Raw genomic sequence first — 17,459 nt, 5'->3', positions numbered from 1 at the left:
GCAAAACGGCGTTTTTTCGCTGCAGTTCTGATAATCTAAAAAGCTGACTTTTACAGAATGCAAGCTTGCTAAATGGTGGTGATGTGCGCATGTTTCAGGATAGGCAGAAGCAGGATTGACGCCCTCAATCTCGATTGGCCCCAGCTTACGAGTCTATAATGCACAGTTGGGTGCCGTTGCATGGTCGCATCATGTTCATTGCCACAAACATTTACTTCTTTTTTCCATAGGGGACGCGTAAAAGGCAAGTACCTTTTAAGAGGGCATGGTAAACAAAGGGAGTCGGGGCAGAAAATTATCTTTAAGTGGTGAACGTTCAAAGACCCGCATCACTGAAGGAATTCAAGTAAGGAGCATTAGTTTGAACCTGGAATAGCTCTGTTCTTTTCGCAAGCTCTCATTAAAGTTGCCCGAAAGTCATTTATTTCGTGATGCATTAGGCATGCGCGCTATGGCACAACCATGCCTCTTAGCTAAGTATTGATGAAACCGTAACGAAAGCGAATATAGACGGATGTACACGACCGATGTAAAGCTTGCGATACCGACTGTGTTGGTTCAGTTGCTATAATGGTCTGCTGATTTGCATGATGTCGTGGGGTGAAACCGGCCCATTAAAGTCGTTTTTTTTTCTTAATGACAAAATACTGGCGTCTGTATCGTTACGTTGTAATGGACGTTGGGAAACCTTGATCAGGATAATTCCGTGCCCTCGACTATGGCTCACGAAAGTGCCCCCTATTCAGATTCGGATCGTCAAGGCCAGTCAACAAAGGCTACCGATTTTTTAAGCCGAGCAAGCCAATCGCCAATTGTTTCTCCTGATGTCTGTGTTTAATTAGCCGTATCACAGCCTGGGAAATGCACAGCATGATTAGGTACCTTATATGGGTGTGGTTAATGCTGCTATGTCATACGTGGCTATGATGTTCCATCAGCTTGAACGGAACGTTTTCGAGTTTCCATGTTTTAATAAAGTTAATAATAAACCATAACAATAAAGCTGTATGCATTGGAAATTAAAGAATAAACTGTTGAAGTAGTGTGGCTAATTTTACTTAAGCTTATGGCCTGAAAGGCTGCGTGAAATACACATGAATGGTTATTCAATCAGCTAAGATAGGCCGTTCATCGCTCTGTACTTAGCCCTGTTTGCAAGAGTCGAAGGGCTACGTCTGTTAACCTCAGAAACAGTAAGGATGCAAAACAGCCTAGCGCAACTCAACTAAAATTTTAGATATACTACCAAGACGATTTTCTTTCTCACCACCATTCTGCTTTGTTTTGTTCGTGCAAAGTTATCTGACACATTCTGTTAGTTTGATGCGAGCTACCCATCCGTAGTAGCAATTAATTTCTAACAACACTAAACAGCGCCACACATCCGCAAGCATTTCACTGCGATTGGTAGTAGACCTACATATCGGTGGCATATTTCCCCTTTATTAAGACGCACGTGCAAGTGCTACGACCGAGACAAGAGCTTCTTGAGTTTTCGAAACCTGATGCGAAGGAATAACTTCACTTACCTGCGAACCAAATGTGATGCTGAATTCAGTTGTCGAGTTTATAAGACCCGTTTGATATTCTTAACGTAAGGAGTAAGCGGTCGTTGGCGCTTTCGTTGAGCGTTATGTCTAGTGACTTCTACAACCTGTGCAGCCGTCATCTGATCTTGCGTTCCATCCGCTTAAAATAGAGGCCACATAAATGTTTCTAATGCTAAAGCGTTGCACTCCCAGAACTGCATGGCTTTCCTGCAAGTCATCTGCAACAGAAGTCGCGGATCCCCCCCCCCCCCGCATCCGAGCCTTTCAATAAATAAAGAGCGAAGTTGTCTGCGTTCTTTATTGCTTGGGCTGCCAGTGTCTCCATCTCAAATTTTCGTCCGTTTCCTTTCTTCTACGTCATTCATGTCAACTATGGTCTATCGTTTTCACTGAGCAAAAACCATTATTATTATTATTATTATTATTATTATTATTATTATTATTATTATTATTATTATTATTATTATTATTATTATTATTATTATTATTATTATTATTATTATTATTATTATTATTATTATTATTATTATTATTATTATTATAAGATGATTTATTACGAGGCACTAGGCACAGTCTAGTAGCACTGGCAGTAGATGAACGCTGATCATGCGCACAGCCGACACAAGAGCGCCTTCTTCGTCTTCCTCTTCACCACAATGGCCCCGGGAGAGAAGAGGAGTCATCCTGGCGACTTACGGCGTAGGTAGGATGAGGGGGTCATAGTACAGCTGAAGTCGGTTGACATGAACCGTGTCACGCCCGCGATGCCTATGGTCGGGTGAAGGTGTCACAGGTTCTACAACATAGGTGACAGCGGAGGTACGGTCTATGACACGGTAGGGGCCATCATAGCGTGCAAGGAGTTTGGTCGAAAGGCCAGGGCTGTGAGGCGGGACCCACAACCAAACAAGGGAACCAGTCGGGAAAACTGGTGTAAGCGCGTCACTGTCACGCCGCAGCTTTTGACGACCTTGAGCAGCGGTCGTAAGGGTTCGTGCGAGCTGCCTACAGTCCTCGGCGTATTTGGCGGCTTCAGACACAGGCGTGCATTCGGAAGCATCGGGTCGGTATGGGAGCATTGTGTCCATAGTACACGAGGGCTCTCGTCCATACAGCAGAAAAAAAGGCGTAAAGCCAGTGGTAGCTTGTGTGGCCGTATTATAGGCATACGTGACGAACGGCAAAACAGTGTCCCAGTTACTGTGATCCGAGGCGACGTACATAGTCAACATGTCACCGAGTGTGCGGTTGAACCTCTCTGTCAAGCCATTCGTTTGCGGGTGGTAGGCTGTAGACTTGCGGTGAACGATGCTGCATGCAGCGAGAAGGGCTTGGATGACTTTGGACAAGAAGACACGTCCCCTGTCGCTGAGCAGTTCGCGTGGTGCGCCATGTCGAAGAACGAAGTTCCGCAAGATGAAGAACGCAACTTCGCGCGCAGAGGCTGCCGGGAGTGCGGCAGTCTCGGCGTAGCGCGTCAAGTGGTCGACACCTACAATTATCCATCGGTTACCCGAGGAACTGCAGGGAAGTGGCCCGTATAGGTCTATGCCGACACGATCGAAGGGCCGAGCCGGGCAGGGCAGCGGCTGTAGCTCACCAGGAGGGCACTGTGGAATTTTACGCCGTTGGCACGCCGTGCAAGCGCGTACGTACTGGCGCACGAAGTGATACATGCCGTGCCAGTAGAAACGCTGCCTTAGCCGAGTATACGTTTTCAGAACACCGGCGTGACCATTATGAGGAGCAGCATGAAAATAAGCGCATATGTCAGAACGCATGTGTCGTGGTATCACCAGGAGCCATTTGCGACCATCAGGCAAATAATTTCTGCGGTAAAGAACGTTGTCGCGGACAGTAAAGTGAGCGGCTTGGCGACGAAGTGTTCGAGAAGAGGTTGTGGCGGATGGGTCGTGGAGGAAATTCAGCATAGTTGAAAGCAGGGGATCCTTACGCTGCTCGTCCGGCATATCAGCGACGTTGAAGGCTGACATGGATGCGAAGAGCGGAGACACTGAAGCCACATCACAAGGTAGCGGCGATCGGGAAAGCGCATCGGCGTCACAGTGCTTTCTGCCCGATCGGTAGACAACGCGGATATCATATTCTTGTAAGCGCAGTGTCCATCGCCCTAGGCGACCTGACGGATCCTTCAACGAGGACAGCCAGCAAAGTGAATGGTGGTCGGTGACAATGTCAAAAGGGCGACCATATAGGTATGGACGAAATTTGACGAGCGCCCAAATAATGGCCAAGCACTCCTTTTCGGTTACTGAGTAGTTGGCTTCTGCCTTCTTTAAAGTTCGGCTCGCATACGCGACGACGTACTCGTCATAGCCGTCTTTCCGTTGTGCGAGGACTGCACCAAGTCCGATACTGCTGGCGTCTGTATGTACCTCTGTAGGCGCTGTGGGATCGTAGTGTCGAAGAATTGGTGGCGAAGTAAGTAGGCGACGTAGTTGCTGGAAGGCTTCGTCACAGGAAGTTGACCACGCGGAGATGCCGTTGGTAGCGGTAAGCAAATTGGTCAGTGGTGCGATGATAGTCGCGAAATTGCGCACAAAACGCCGAAAGTAAGAGCAGAGCCCTATAAAGCTGCGGAGCGCCGTAAGAGTAGTGGGCGTCGGCAACTCTGCGACCGCGCGAAGCTTGGCTGGGTCAGGAAGCACGCCGTCCTTCGATACAACGTGACCCAATATTGTTAACTTGCGAGCAGCAAAACGGCACTTTTTGATGTTAAGTTGGAAGCCAGCAGAGGTGAGGCAGGTCAGTATCTCACGCAAGCGAACGAGGTGCGTCGGGAAATCTGGCGAAAACACCACGATAGCAGCATCGCTCTCTGTTGAGATAAAGGATTTCATTCGTGAGGAGGTGGCGCGCCAATTGTCTATGCTGCCTCTCAACGATGGACCTCCCCTGCCTGACACATCTCTGGCTGCTCCCATTAGGCGGGCCATTCGCGAGGAACTTGCTGGGTCTTTACCTTATTATTATTATATGAAAATTAACAAGAACTACAACAATAAAAAAATAACGTCAGATCCAGTGCCCTGTTTGAGTTTAAGTGAGGCGAACGTTCTTTTGCGCTTATAAAAAGTTTTCGGTTGGTAAGTACCCCTGTATGTGGCATGGCTGTGGATTTGATGCAGATCGCCCTTAAACTGGCTCTCTTAACTACTACACGCCGAGACAAAGCAACAGCGCGCGCATGCGATCCCATAGATGAGATGAATACATATATATAGAAAAGTATCAGTCATAGCTCTCGTAGTATAGCCTTCTGAGCCGTTTCCTTTTTTTTCTTTTTTTTTCTTTGAAAGAAGTCCTATTAGGGTTATTATAATTACACGAAGGTATTTCGCCCTCGCCGGCAGCAGTACTTGAGATAGCTATTCCGGCGGCTAGCTTCCCACGCTATGCGTGCCGCCCTCGCACCTGTTTAAGCTTTTCCTAGACGCTAGAGCTATCACGCTAGCCCACGCAACCTTGAGCGATCGGAAAGCGCGTTTTCCACTCTTGGCCGGCGGAGAGGGGAGGCTTCGTTCCGGCCGCGAAGATCTCCACATCTCAGTAAGGTGCCTGGTGGTGGTCTCGTGCTGACGATGCCCTCTCGGTGAGCGCATATTTCCCCCCTCATCTTTTAAGAGATTCAATACATACAAGCATTTGTCTCGCAAACCAGATTTATTTCAAGCGAATTTTCCTCGTCTCAATAATTTCTCTCGTCGTATTCGAGTGCTGATTGCCGTGTTATAGTTTGTTAACGAAGCTTTCCCTCAAGTCTAAATATTTTAAGGCAGTTTGTCGTGTAGGTATCATGGTCACGCACGCTTATATCGCCTTCCGTTTCTCTACCACGGTTGCGCTTTAAAACCACGGCGCTGCAAGTTTGCTTCAGAGACTTTCCTTTCCTTCCCTCTTCTCCGCCCTTAAACTGTCTCTCTTAACTACTACACGCAGAGACAAAGCAACAGCGCGCCCTTTAGATCCTATAGATGAGATGAATATTTACAATTATTATTAGGGTTATAAATATATTCGAGTGCTGATTGCCGTGTTATAGTTTGTTAACGAAACTTCCCCTCAAGTCTAAATATTGTAAGGCAGTTTGTCGTGTGCGTATTATGCCGACGCATGCTTATATCGCCTTTCCGTTTCTCTACCACGGTTCCGCTTTAAAACCACGGCGCTGCAAGTTTGCTTCAGAGACTTTCCTTTCCTTCCCTCTTCTCCGCCCTTAAACTGGCTCTCTTAACTACTACACGCAGAGACAAAGCAACAGCGCGTGCGTTAGATCCTATAGATGAGATGAATATTTACAATTATTATTAGGGTTATAATTATATTCGAGTGTTGATTGCCGTGTTTAAGTTTGTTAACGAAGCTTCCCCTCAATTCTAAATATTGTAAGGCAGTTTGTCGTGTACGTATCATGGACACGCATGCTTATATCGCCTTCCGTTTCCCTACCACGGTTGCGCTTTAAAACCACGGCGCTGCAATATTGCTTTCCTCTCCTTCCTTCTTCTCCGCCCTTAAACTGGCTCTCTTAACTACTACACCAGATACAAAGCAACAGCGCGCGCATGCGATCCCATAGATGAGATGAATACATATATATAGAAAAGTATCAGTCATAGCTCTCGTAGTATAGCCTTCTGAGCCGTTTCCTTTTTTTTTCTTTGAAAGAAGTCCTATTAGAGTTATAATTACACGAAGGTATTTCGCCCTCGCCAGCAGCAGTACTTAAGATAGCTATTCCGGCGGCTAGCTTCCCACGCTATGCGTGCCGTCCTCGCACCTGTTTACGCTTTTCCTAGACGCTAGAGCTATACTATGCCCGCGCAACCTTGAGCGATCGGAAAGCGCGGCCGGACATGTAATGAGGAGGGAAGATAACCGATGGTCACTAAGGGTTACAGACTGGATTCCAAGGGAAGGGATGCGTAGCAGGGGGCGGCAGAAAGTTAGGTGGGCGGACGACATTAAGACGTTTGCAGGGACAACATGGCCACAATTAGTACATGACCGGGGTAGTTGGCGAAGTATGGGAGAGGCCTTCGCCCTGCAGTGGGCGTAACTAGGCTGATGATGATGATGATGATGATGATGATGATGATGATGATGATGATGATGATGATGATGATGATGACAGTGGAACCGACATTCTATGACTTACTTATTCTGATTATTGCTTGTTTTAATTTACCATAAACCAAACTTGAAATCCCGTAGGCGAACTAGAGAACACTGCCCCTGAGCTTTCGTATACTGACGCCATTTATATGCTATCGCAAGACCTTTCTTCGCGCCACCCGCATCACTGTTGACCAAGCGTCGTCACGTCGAGACATCATTTGTTCTACTCGATACAGAAAAGCCATCCTCGCCGAAACAGCACCGCCATACCACTTGCTTCAGCTCTTGTGCCATCAGGATCGGCAAAGGCGCGTCATAAAGCAATTCAACACGAGCGGACACTCCCATAGGAACCAGTCGCCTAATCGACTATAGCTCACAGAAGCCGCGGGCATTAATACCTGAATCCCACTTCCGGTTTCGGTTCTGGGCGCGCGCGTTTTGAACGCTAGCTGGAAAACGTTACGCCGGCTGCACTTATTGGAGCAGCATTTCGTATTTGGCTACAACTGCTCAACCGCGAACGGTCTTGGGGCGGAGTCATATTATTATTATTTAAAAATGATTGCGGACAATTTTTACATACATAATGCTACGACCACGAAAGCCAAACCTGGGCCGTCCAGCAGGTCTCGGCGGCTCTTGAAAGACAAAGGCAGAGCGAAACCGACGGAACGTTGCCCCTCAGGGCGACCGTCCGCTGGAGTAACACGCGCTGGAGTTGAGTAGAGACCACCCGCTGAGAAGACATTAGGGCCCCCGTCACGGCGCCATTTAGTCATGGTGTCATTCTGCAGGCGACAACATGAAGTTGTTTCTCTCTCTCTCTCTCTCTGCAGACCCTAACACAAGAATTCACGGACACGGCTAAGTATCCAAGGATACCCGCTTTCGCAGTAACAGCAATACCAAAGGCGAAGAAAAGACCGCTTCCAGGATAATCGCCAGAGATTCACACAAGGCCGAAGAGATGGTAATATTACTTGGAGTGCGTGCACCGGAAGTGCCGTAATACTGAGCGACTCGCAATCCGCATGTCGCAATTTCCGAAAAGGAACAATATTCAACAAAGCTCTGAAAATCCTGCAAGAAATATCGAAACGCAGGCAAGTGCCTGAGACCTAAGTCGTCTGGACTGCTGGTCACGAGTCACTAGCGGGAAACGAAGCGACACACGCCGCAGCCCGAGATCATACGAGCCGGACTTTCCTGCCAGAAGGGTTCTGAAAGGCGACAAGGTGTGAAGATATTCCCTAAAAAATATTCGGAGATTCTGCAGCATTACAAATTTGGAAGAAGCGTATACCTCTTAACGCACCCCAGTCTAACATGAAAAGAGGCAGCTGCTCTGAGGCTTCTCCAAACAAACTCCTATGTACACGGCATTATACTGCATTGAATGCACCCAGCCCAATTCTCCTACCTTTGCCTATTCTGCGGGGCGCCGGACACCCTTTGTCACGCGGTGATACCCTGTCCTAAGCTTGCTGAACCCAACAATCAAGAAGCTCTAGCAAGAACCGAAAACAAAAGAACAGAAGAATGCCGGTGAAAATTGTGGGAGGCCATGCTCGTGGCCCTGGACTTGGAGGACCAGCGAAAGCTGGTAAACCAGGCCAGCGAAGCAGCAAGGGCCAATGGCTATCCCAACTGAGGAGGCCACCGGCTTTGGGCGAAAAAAGAATTCGCATTAATTAAAGAAAGAAGCAAGAAAGAATTCGCATTAATAAATGTTTGTTCTGTCTGTATATATATGCATACTCATTCTGGGCTTTCGTGCATTCATCCATCGTTGTGGCACCAGGTAAGCAGCAGTAGTTCCTGTACGAAGCTCCACCACATGGCATCAGTTGAAAAAGGTAAACTACAAGCACGTATCATTTTGGTATTTAGAACTTATTGTAACACTGCATGTAAAGGCGAAACGTGCTAAAAATTGTGAATGGGTGGCATTACAAAGAAAAGCAATTCGCGTTCACATACATGCCGTAGAGGATACTCGACTCACCTAAAACAATAGCACACATTAAAGATGATGAATACGTCAACTTTCCAAACATTCCCCCATTCCCGGGCATTATTTCCTGCCCTTAAAGAGCACAGACTGGCGGCTGCGCGTTTCCAAAACAACTTCGTCTCAGCCGACGCGATGGTACGCTACGTACACAGAGGTGGCCATAACACAGGATCTTAGCCAGACCATGCTAGATGCTCGGAGAATGTCTTCTACTCGTACTCAAGTCAAATGCGTGGGTGCAAAGCATGTTTCAGTCGTTGAGAAGAAAGAATTTTCGAGTTAGTTTTTGAGCTCCTTGGCGCTCCCCAGGGAGCAACACACTCCCCTGTTATTACTCTTGGCAATCGCTCGTCGCGTTTCCGACAAGCGTGAGTATCGAAAGAATGTATATGTTGCGGGGCCGTAGAAAGCGTGACACACTTGTCTAAGATTCAGTACACGCCAAACTAACTGTCACCACGTTCGAGCTGCTTTCTGCTAACTGCGTCGCAACGCGAGGCGCGGCACAAGTTCCTCGTAAGTATTTCAAAAAATAACGAAATAAACAACAATAACATAGGGTATCAGAGAAAGCGTCACGAACTTGTCCCAGTAAGATTCAGTACACGCGAAACTGCGTCATACGGCCGAGCTGCTTTTCGCCAACAGCGTCACAATGCCGGGCGCGACCCCTATGCTTCAAAAGTACCCCAAAAAATAACGAGATTAGTTACAACAGTGTTGGGGGTCAGCGAAAGCGTCCGGAATCTGTCCCAGAAAGATTCAGTACACGCGAAACTAACTGCGTCACACGGCCGAGCTACGTTTCGCTAACTGCGTCACAAAGCCAGGTCCGGCGAGCATGCCCATAAATTACCGAAATAGGTTACAATAATGTGGGATCCATATAAAGCGTCGCGAACATCTCCCATAACGAGTCACTAAGTGAAATTAACTGCGCCAGGAAGGCGAATCTGTTTTTCGCTAACTGCGTCACAAGTCTACGTTCCGTCTTCAGTTTAAGTTGCTTTAGTGCGTCGCAGACTGTCAAGCCCAGTTTCTCACCTTGCCGTAGTCCAACTGTCCAGTGGTGTCGTCTCGAAGTGCAGAAGGAACGAAAGAATACGCCGGCAGCCCAATAAGCCAGGCCACATCCAAAAAAAGAAGAAAAAAAAGAAAGGGACGGGTCGCTAAAAAGGCGAACTTCGCCTGCCCAGCCAGCTTCACTCGCTTCGGTGGCGTCTTTGGCGCATGACGCACGCATTTGGCGCGTCTGGCGTGCGGCTAGCTTGTTGCCACGTAACGCAAGAAAGTCCGTCACAAATTATAAGCTCATTTATACGCAGAACTATTTAGTTTTATCTGAAAAGAATAAAAAAATAAGAGAATGGCTGCTAACTCCATTTCTGATTCTTTTTGTTTTCGTTGCTTGCCGCAACTAGCAGACGGCATTATTACTATCGTGACGCATTTCCTTTTGCCAGTTTTCTCCAAGTGCCCCCTCTCGTGGAATTTCTTTTTCTTTGGATGCTTGCCTACCTTGTCATTAGCAGCGCATGCTTACTAAGCGCTTCTGGGCGCTTCGGCCGGAGCAGCGGTCTGACTTTCTCGTGCGCGCTGGAACAGTGTATACGCTCGTCCTCATCGCCGCTCAAACGAGCTATCTGCAGCATCACTGAGCATGACGGGGTGCCCCGCACCGGGGTCGCACGAATCGCGACGAAAGCGGGAAGAGAGAGAGAGAGAGAGAGGGCTCTTTATTGGAAAAACAGAGAATTTTGCCGGCGCGTATATAACTGCTGGCATGCTACTCTGTATAGGGATGGGGAATGGGATTAAAAGATTCCAGAAAAGAGTCCGAGAAAAAAAGGATAAAAGTAAATATGAAATGTCCGAGTGGACCTGATACTAATATTTACAGGTGACATGGCGGGTAAACTTAAGCTTTTGTATAGGAAGGATGCAATTTTTAAAGCTTTCCTATTTGACCAATTTCTGTCAGGTAATTGAACAATAAATCCAAAACCCGTCGCTGGTTTGAAGGGCCGGGCATTGGACCTAAGATGCTCGGTAACGTTAACGGTTCGTGGCAAATCATGTCCATTTGGTGCTAAAAAAATTGTCTCTCGTCGCGGTACGCGGGGCATTCTAGTAATATGTGCTCAATTGTCTCTAAGTTGCGACAGTTATCACAGTATGGGTTAGTGGTAAGTCCTATGCTGTACAGATAATTGTTCGTGTATGCCACATTCAGTCGAAGACGATGGTACAATGTCTCTAAGTGTCGAGGAAGTGGTCGTGGAATTTTCGGTCTCATTTCTGGGTCAATGTAACGTAGGAAGTTATCTTGGTGAAGCGGCAGATTCAAGATGCGGTCTTTTTCTTGATAGGCATATTTTTTTGCCATGTTTGAAGCATCGGCTTTTGTAAAATATGTTCTTTTGAACTTGCGGTAATGGAGTCCATTTCTGGCGGCTTCGTCCGCTCTTTCATTTCCCGAAATGCCGGCATGGCCAGGTATCCACTGGAACTTTATGCAATGCCCAGCAATCTTAGCCCTGTGGTGAAGATAAGCAATGTCAAATGCTGCTGGTTGATTATTGCAACGCTTGTGCCTGTTCCAGATACTTTGTAGGGCTCCTTTTGAGTCTGTGAAAATCACCCATGTCCTTGGCGGCTGCTGTCGAAGTACATACACAAGGGCCTCCTTAATGCCATATAGCTCCGCTGAAGTAGATGATGTCGCTCGCTCAAGACGAAATGAGAATCGTTGCCCTGTAGAGGGTACAAAAAGTCCGCATGATGAACGATGTGGAGTTGTAGAGCCATCTGTGAAAATGTGCGTTGCGGCTGCGTATTCTTTGTGCATATATTCTAAAGCTATCTGATAAGTCGCTGCCTGAGGCATTTTCTTTTTCGCACTGATTCCAGGTATATATGGCACGATTTCCAGTGGGGACAGTGTCCATGGTGAAATGTTGCGCGGCATAATTTGTGACGCCTGAGCAGGAATCGAAATAGATATGCTTCCGACGGCCTGCCCAAAGCTAGATGTAGCACGGGTTCTGGAAATATCCTTTAAAAAGTGAGTCTTCGTATGAATGACGTGGCGGAGGTGTATCCGAAGTGTCTCCTGTGAACATAGCACTTCCAGAGGCAGGCATCCAGCTTCTGCTACAGTCCCTGACCGGGACGACCCCTTCGGAAGGCCAAGACATACGCGAAGGCAGTTGTTTCGTGCTGCCTCGAGTTTTCTCTTGCTTGTGGGAGATATTTTGTGCAGGATCGGGAGGTAATATCGTAGTGTTCCGTCGACGTAGGCCTTATGGAGGAGCACCATTGATCTACAGTTGCTGCCCCACTGTGTTCCGGCTAAAAATCGGAATACGTGCGACGCCGAGGAAATCTTCTCACTCAGTTTTTTCACTTGGGGCGACCATGTGAGGTTCCTATCGATTGTCACTCCAAGAAACCTTTGCGTCTTGACGTATGGAAGGGCACGACCACCCAACACTAGTGGGTATTTGTCCATACACCTCCGCGTGAAAGCCATGGCAACGCTTTTGTCGGGGGACAATTTCAGACCCCTTGGATTTAGGTAGGCCGATATATTTGCTAGCGCTCTCTGGAGGCGTTGTTGGGTGGTACTGCGGGAATGCGCCGCACTCCAAATGCAGATGTCGTCCGCATACAGTGTGATTTTGACGCCAGGGGGCAGGTTTCTTTTCAGATGGATGAGGACTAAATTAAATAATACCGGGCTTAACACAGCTCCTTGTGGCACTCCCTTCTCGACGGCATAAAGCGCCGTCGGGCCATCCGGGGTACACATGAAAAGTTGGCGTCCTTGAAGATAGTCTTCAATCCATGCGTAGAGCCGTCCTCCAAGACCAAGGGTTGCCAAAGCGTCAAGTATTGCTTTATGATAGACCGAATCATATGCTGCCTTAATGTCTAAAAATAATGCAGTAGGTATGTTTCCAGAGACCAATTCCTCTTCAATTGATGAGACCAAGGCAATGACATTATCAATTGCGGATCTATTTTGCCGGAAGCCATTCATTTCCTCCGGGTAAACTTTTGCAGTTTCCAAGAACCAATTTAGTCGTTTGTAGATCATTTTTTCGAATAGCTTCCCTACGCAGCTAAGCAGAGATATGGGTCTGAAGGAGGCGTAATTTGTTGGCTGCTTCGCTGGTTTCAATATAGGAATGACTTTCGCAAGCTTCCATTCCGTAGGAACCTCCCCAGTTATCCATGAGGCGTTGTAGTATTCCAGAAGGCGTAGGCGAGATGTGTGGCCTAGATTTGCGAGCGCTGCATAACTCACGCCGTCATGGCCAGGTGATGATCGCTTGTTTACGTCGCCGATTGCTGCCGTGAGCTCTTCGATGGTGAATGGTAGTTCTAAGTCAGGAAGGGTAGCTCGAGGTGGACTAGGCTGACGACTTGCAATTTGCCGCAAAGGTTGTGCCCCGTTGGAAAGGAGCCTGCCGTACTGTCGCGGGAAGCATTTTCACTCCGTGCCTTGTCGACGGACCGTCTTCGTCTATGCTCTAAAAACAGTTGCACCCTTTGGGGCGTATATTTGTCCCACAACGATAATCGTCATCTGTCTTGCCCGCGTTTCCTTTCTTTAACGCTGCGAGCCCGGTACTTCCCAGTCACGAACGGCATGCGCGTTATCAGTGTGACGCAGCATTCTCGACAGGAAGGTAGGGAGCGCCGAGTTTTCAAGAAAGGAAACGCAAGCAAGGCAGATGACGATTATCGTTGTGGGACAAATATACGCCACAAAGGGTGCAAACTGTTTTTAGAGGGTACAGCAATTCTTGCGTATGGGCTGCGACAGGGCCATCGCTTTAGAACCCGCTACGCGTCTACCCGCCATACAATTTTATGGAGTAATATTTTGTTGTACTAGCGTTCATAATCCAACGTTAAAATCCGCTGAGTTTGTCTACGTCATAGTGCGCACCTGTCGCTCAACCAGCAACCGTCCTTAACTTTTCGGCACCAACCTCCGTCATGTTCGAGAAGCCCCGCATCGCAACGGCAGCACCCCTTTGAGTTTCGCTACTCTTCACAGAAACAAGAGTATATGGCCATACACTTATACGCAAGGCGACAGCGATCACCTCTAAATTTTATTCAATTTTCGGCACACATTTGCACAAGTAACTAATATTTAACGTAAACCATAATCTCAACCCGTGCCAAGCCACATCGGCTCATTAACTTTCATAGCGTCTTCACCAAATCAGATAAAGCCATAAGCGTGAAATACGCGACCAACCCCACGGAACTGCGGCTGAGAGGCTAGTAGAGCTATTCGCTGTAAAAGGTATTTGCGTACAGAATTAACCATTCACATTGAATAAAGAAAGCTTGTAAGATAAAGCTAAACATAGGTGATAAAAAAATTCACCGACAATTACGGTACTCCCTAATGCGAAATTTGAGTCCAGCTCTGTACGTGTTTTCATTTCGCGATATATTGGCTGGCGCGGAGAGAATTTTTTTATTGTGCGGCACGTTTCAAACGCAGTAAAGTGCGTGTGTGTAGGGGGGGGGGGGGGGGGCGGACTGTCTTCCTAATCTGGAGATCGCGAGAAACAGCGCGTGGGCGACGTGTGTGCGCGATTCACAGCAGCCGCAGCAGACGCCCTTCATCAAATGATACTCTAAAAAATATTAGAATAAATCAGCTTATCACTAGTGGTCACGAAAACCCCGGTGTAATTGGTCAAGAGCGATAACCAAATAAATGCGTATTTTTTTAACCTTTAGATTGATGTCGATCACGACGTATATGAATAAAGACTACCACTGTCATTATAAACAAATTGACTCGTGATCGCTACTAATTGAGTTTTGTCAGTTCTAGTTATAATTGAGTGGCTGTTTGAATGACTTTCCATTTGATATCCATGACACAATGCTGTAATAAAGGTTGCCTGGGCGTCATCCGTTAGCAATGTTAGTCAAATTGCTCGTTATTGAAGAGTGTGAATTGCCCCACTGACGACATGCACGAATCCAAACAGTTGTACCATTGAGACAAATTATTCATTATCACTATTCACTTCATCATACCGTCTCCCAGCTGGCCTCATTGTAGAATTACTCGTTTAGGGATATTTCTTCTGATATCCATGACATTACAGATACGTAAAACCGAGAGCACACAGCATAGTATATTAGTAATTAATGATCGCTAGTTGCTATAGTCTTAATAGTTACCTATATGGTGTAATAACTTAGTTAAGTGTTGTTTATTTTCAGCGTAATTACTGATTGCTTTTAACCTAGAACCTAGTTAACCTAGAACACAATGTATATCTATCTATTATGGACGAACACTTTCCTTTCCCAACAACGGCAGACGAATCAATTGCGCCCGTTATGCCGCTTCGTCGCATAGTAGTCAAACAAAAGCGCCGCAGAAATATAATGCAGCAAGCAGAATAAAAGTATACTGGACCTACATATACAAAGATTTCGAGATTATATTCCACTAGAGTGAAATTAACCGATGATTTCTTGCTGCGCCGCAACAGCATGTGAAAATTCACCCCATACATTTTAAACGGTTCTACAAAAGTGTCCGAAGAAAAAAAATCCAGCCAGTGAAATCAAACGAGACGTTTCACATAGCGTGAGACCGTTGTCGGCATTAAGTGCCTAAAGTGCAATTCGCAAAAAAATGAGGCATTGCTTAGCAATCAATTTTAAAAAATATGCTTCCCACAGAATTACGCCGACCGCATCGCCCTAGAGACGGCTTCGCCGCAGCAGAGGAGGCATCGGATTCCTGAACTTCGAAACCTTAAAGGCTCCTTTTGGAATAATAAAATAGGGAAAAGCATGAAAAAAACTTCACAGACGATTACGATACTCCTTAATGGGAAATTTGAGCGCAGCTGTTTATGAGTTTTGAATTCGCGTTGTTTGGAGGCATGTAATTTGAATCTCAATGGCAGGGTCTATTCGGCGGCGCTTATTAGCCTCTGCTCGGGCAGCTCGTTTGGCAGCAGTGGCAGACGAACAACTTCAACCGGTTGCGCCACTCAATGTTAAAAAGGAAAGCATGAACATGGGAATGCATGGCTCGCACGGAGTGCATTCTCTAGCGGTGCAAGTGCAGCGAAGTAACGCATTTGTAGTGGATCCGAAGCCCAAGTCAGCGCTTTGTATCGGTGGACGCGCTCACTACATGACTAATTAATGACGCTATCGGCGTGGAGCAAGTCCCCATGTGGCACTCCACTCTCCTCTGCCTCCTTTCACTATTCTCTCCTCCTCTGCCTTCCTACTCGCGATTTCTTCGTTATCGCCGTCTTTCATCCTTCAGTGCGCTCTGCGTTTGCTTCCTCGTCTTCCGCTTTCCTCCTCGCTCTCCCATCGCTATTGCCGTCTTTCAATCTCCGCTGCGCTCCCCGTTCGCTCTCTTTTTTCATCCTTCGGAGTGCTCGTTCGTTCTCCCGGTTACGCCGACGCCGACTCTCACCGCCGGAACGGGTGCCTGAGAGCTGCGATCTAAAGATGCAAGTGACGGCCGCAATATCGCATAATGTAGCATGGAGGTAAACATACAAAAACGTTACATATTTGTACAGAAAATAAGCTCACAAAAGATCACGTACAGCTGTGCGCTAACATAAGGAAGTGCATACGTGAAGCAAAATCCAGCAGGTGTAATGGTTGGTAACGAAAGAAAAATAGTTCCGAGAGCGATTCGCTCATCGTCAGGAAAATGTTACGCCTGACTTTTTACCGCGAGAGGCTTTCTACAGCCGCGCTATGCCGCGCGTTCTACTCGCTAGGATTGACGTGCCCTTAAAAATGAGGGAATGACAAAGCGCTTGTGCTACACACGCTCTGCTGCCCCGACGGCTGCATTCAGGTTGCTATTTAGTAACGCTAAAAGGTGAATTAGGCTTACGCTTTGTCTCAGTTCTCTTGCATATATGTTTGACCTGAAAGGCTCGATGGCGCCCTGCCCCTTGCGGTTCTTCAGAGGTTTGCCGTTCCCGCACGTTAGACTAAAAGTCTTCGAGGGATGTGAATCGTACTGTTCCGCGTTATGCTTGCGTTCAACGTACTTAAGGCGCCGAATTTAATAGCGATACTAGCTATTAAAACTGCCTTTTGAAAGAGAAATCTCATTTGACAAACGCGGAAATTGTATGGCACTTAAACACGCGCGATGGCACGAAAAATTGTACTATTTTACGAAGAGCGTATCGTACCACCATCACCATAGTCGTTTGCTGATGTAAACGCGAAATTATTTGGCCCGTGGTATCTTACCGATCAGATCGAAGCGTCGCTTACGTAACTAACAGTCCGAAGCGTAACCAAGAAGCCTTCGTAAAGTCTCATCAATATTTCTTGAATATTCGACGCAGCTACATTTTTGTAGCGGTTACCTCGTGGAGTCGTTGAAAGATACACTTAAAAATCAAGTGTCTCCTCTTTCTCCTTCGGTCTGCGTCCGTTTCGTCTGCATTGTCACAAAAGGCAACCTGGAAAAGCAAGGTATTTTTTCCGCACAAGTAAGGAAATGGTTAGAAATATACTATGCACTCTGCGAGAGACAGATTGTAAATTGTTATCGCAAGGCTAAGTAAACTGGAGCGAAACTTAACTTTTTTCGCCATTGAAGTCATGGAGAGGCCTACAAATTTATTCAACCTGCTACATAGCCCTCGCGCAGCTTGAAACATACCAAAACTAAGTAGCGATTAAAACATTTCTGGTACCAAACACTG

General features: G+C 47.0%; 1 long non-coding RNA gene across 1 annotated transcript in view; it reads right to left on the bottom strand.

Annotated features, from left to right (window-relative positions):
• Positions 1 to 17,114: 17,114 nt before the first annotated feature.
• The window catches only part of LOC142577879 (uncharacterized), a 76,228-nt gene continuing 75,883 nt past the window's right edge, over positions 17,115 to 17,459 (bottom strand). Inside the window, exon 4 of the long non-coding RNA XR_012827087.1 lies at positions 17,115 to 17,213. This is a non-coding gene — a long non-coding RNA (uncharacterized LOC142577879). The remainder of the gene's footprint in view (positions 17,214 to 17,459) is intronic.

The sequence above is a fragment of the Dermacentor variabilis genome, chromosome 4, assembly GCF_050947875.1.
Source record: "Dermacentor variabilis isolate Ectoservices chromosome 4, ASM5094787v1, whole genome shotgun sequence".
Lineage (NCBI taxonomy): Eukaryota > Metazoa > Arthropoda > Arachnida > Ixodida > Ixodidae > Dermacentor > Dermacentor variabilis.
The sequence above is the reverse complement of the archived record's forward strand: the minus strand, read 5'-3'. Positions and strand labels throughout refer to the sequence as shown.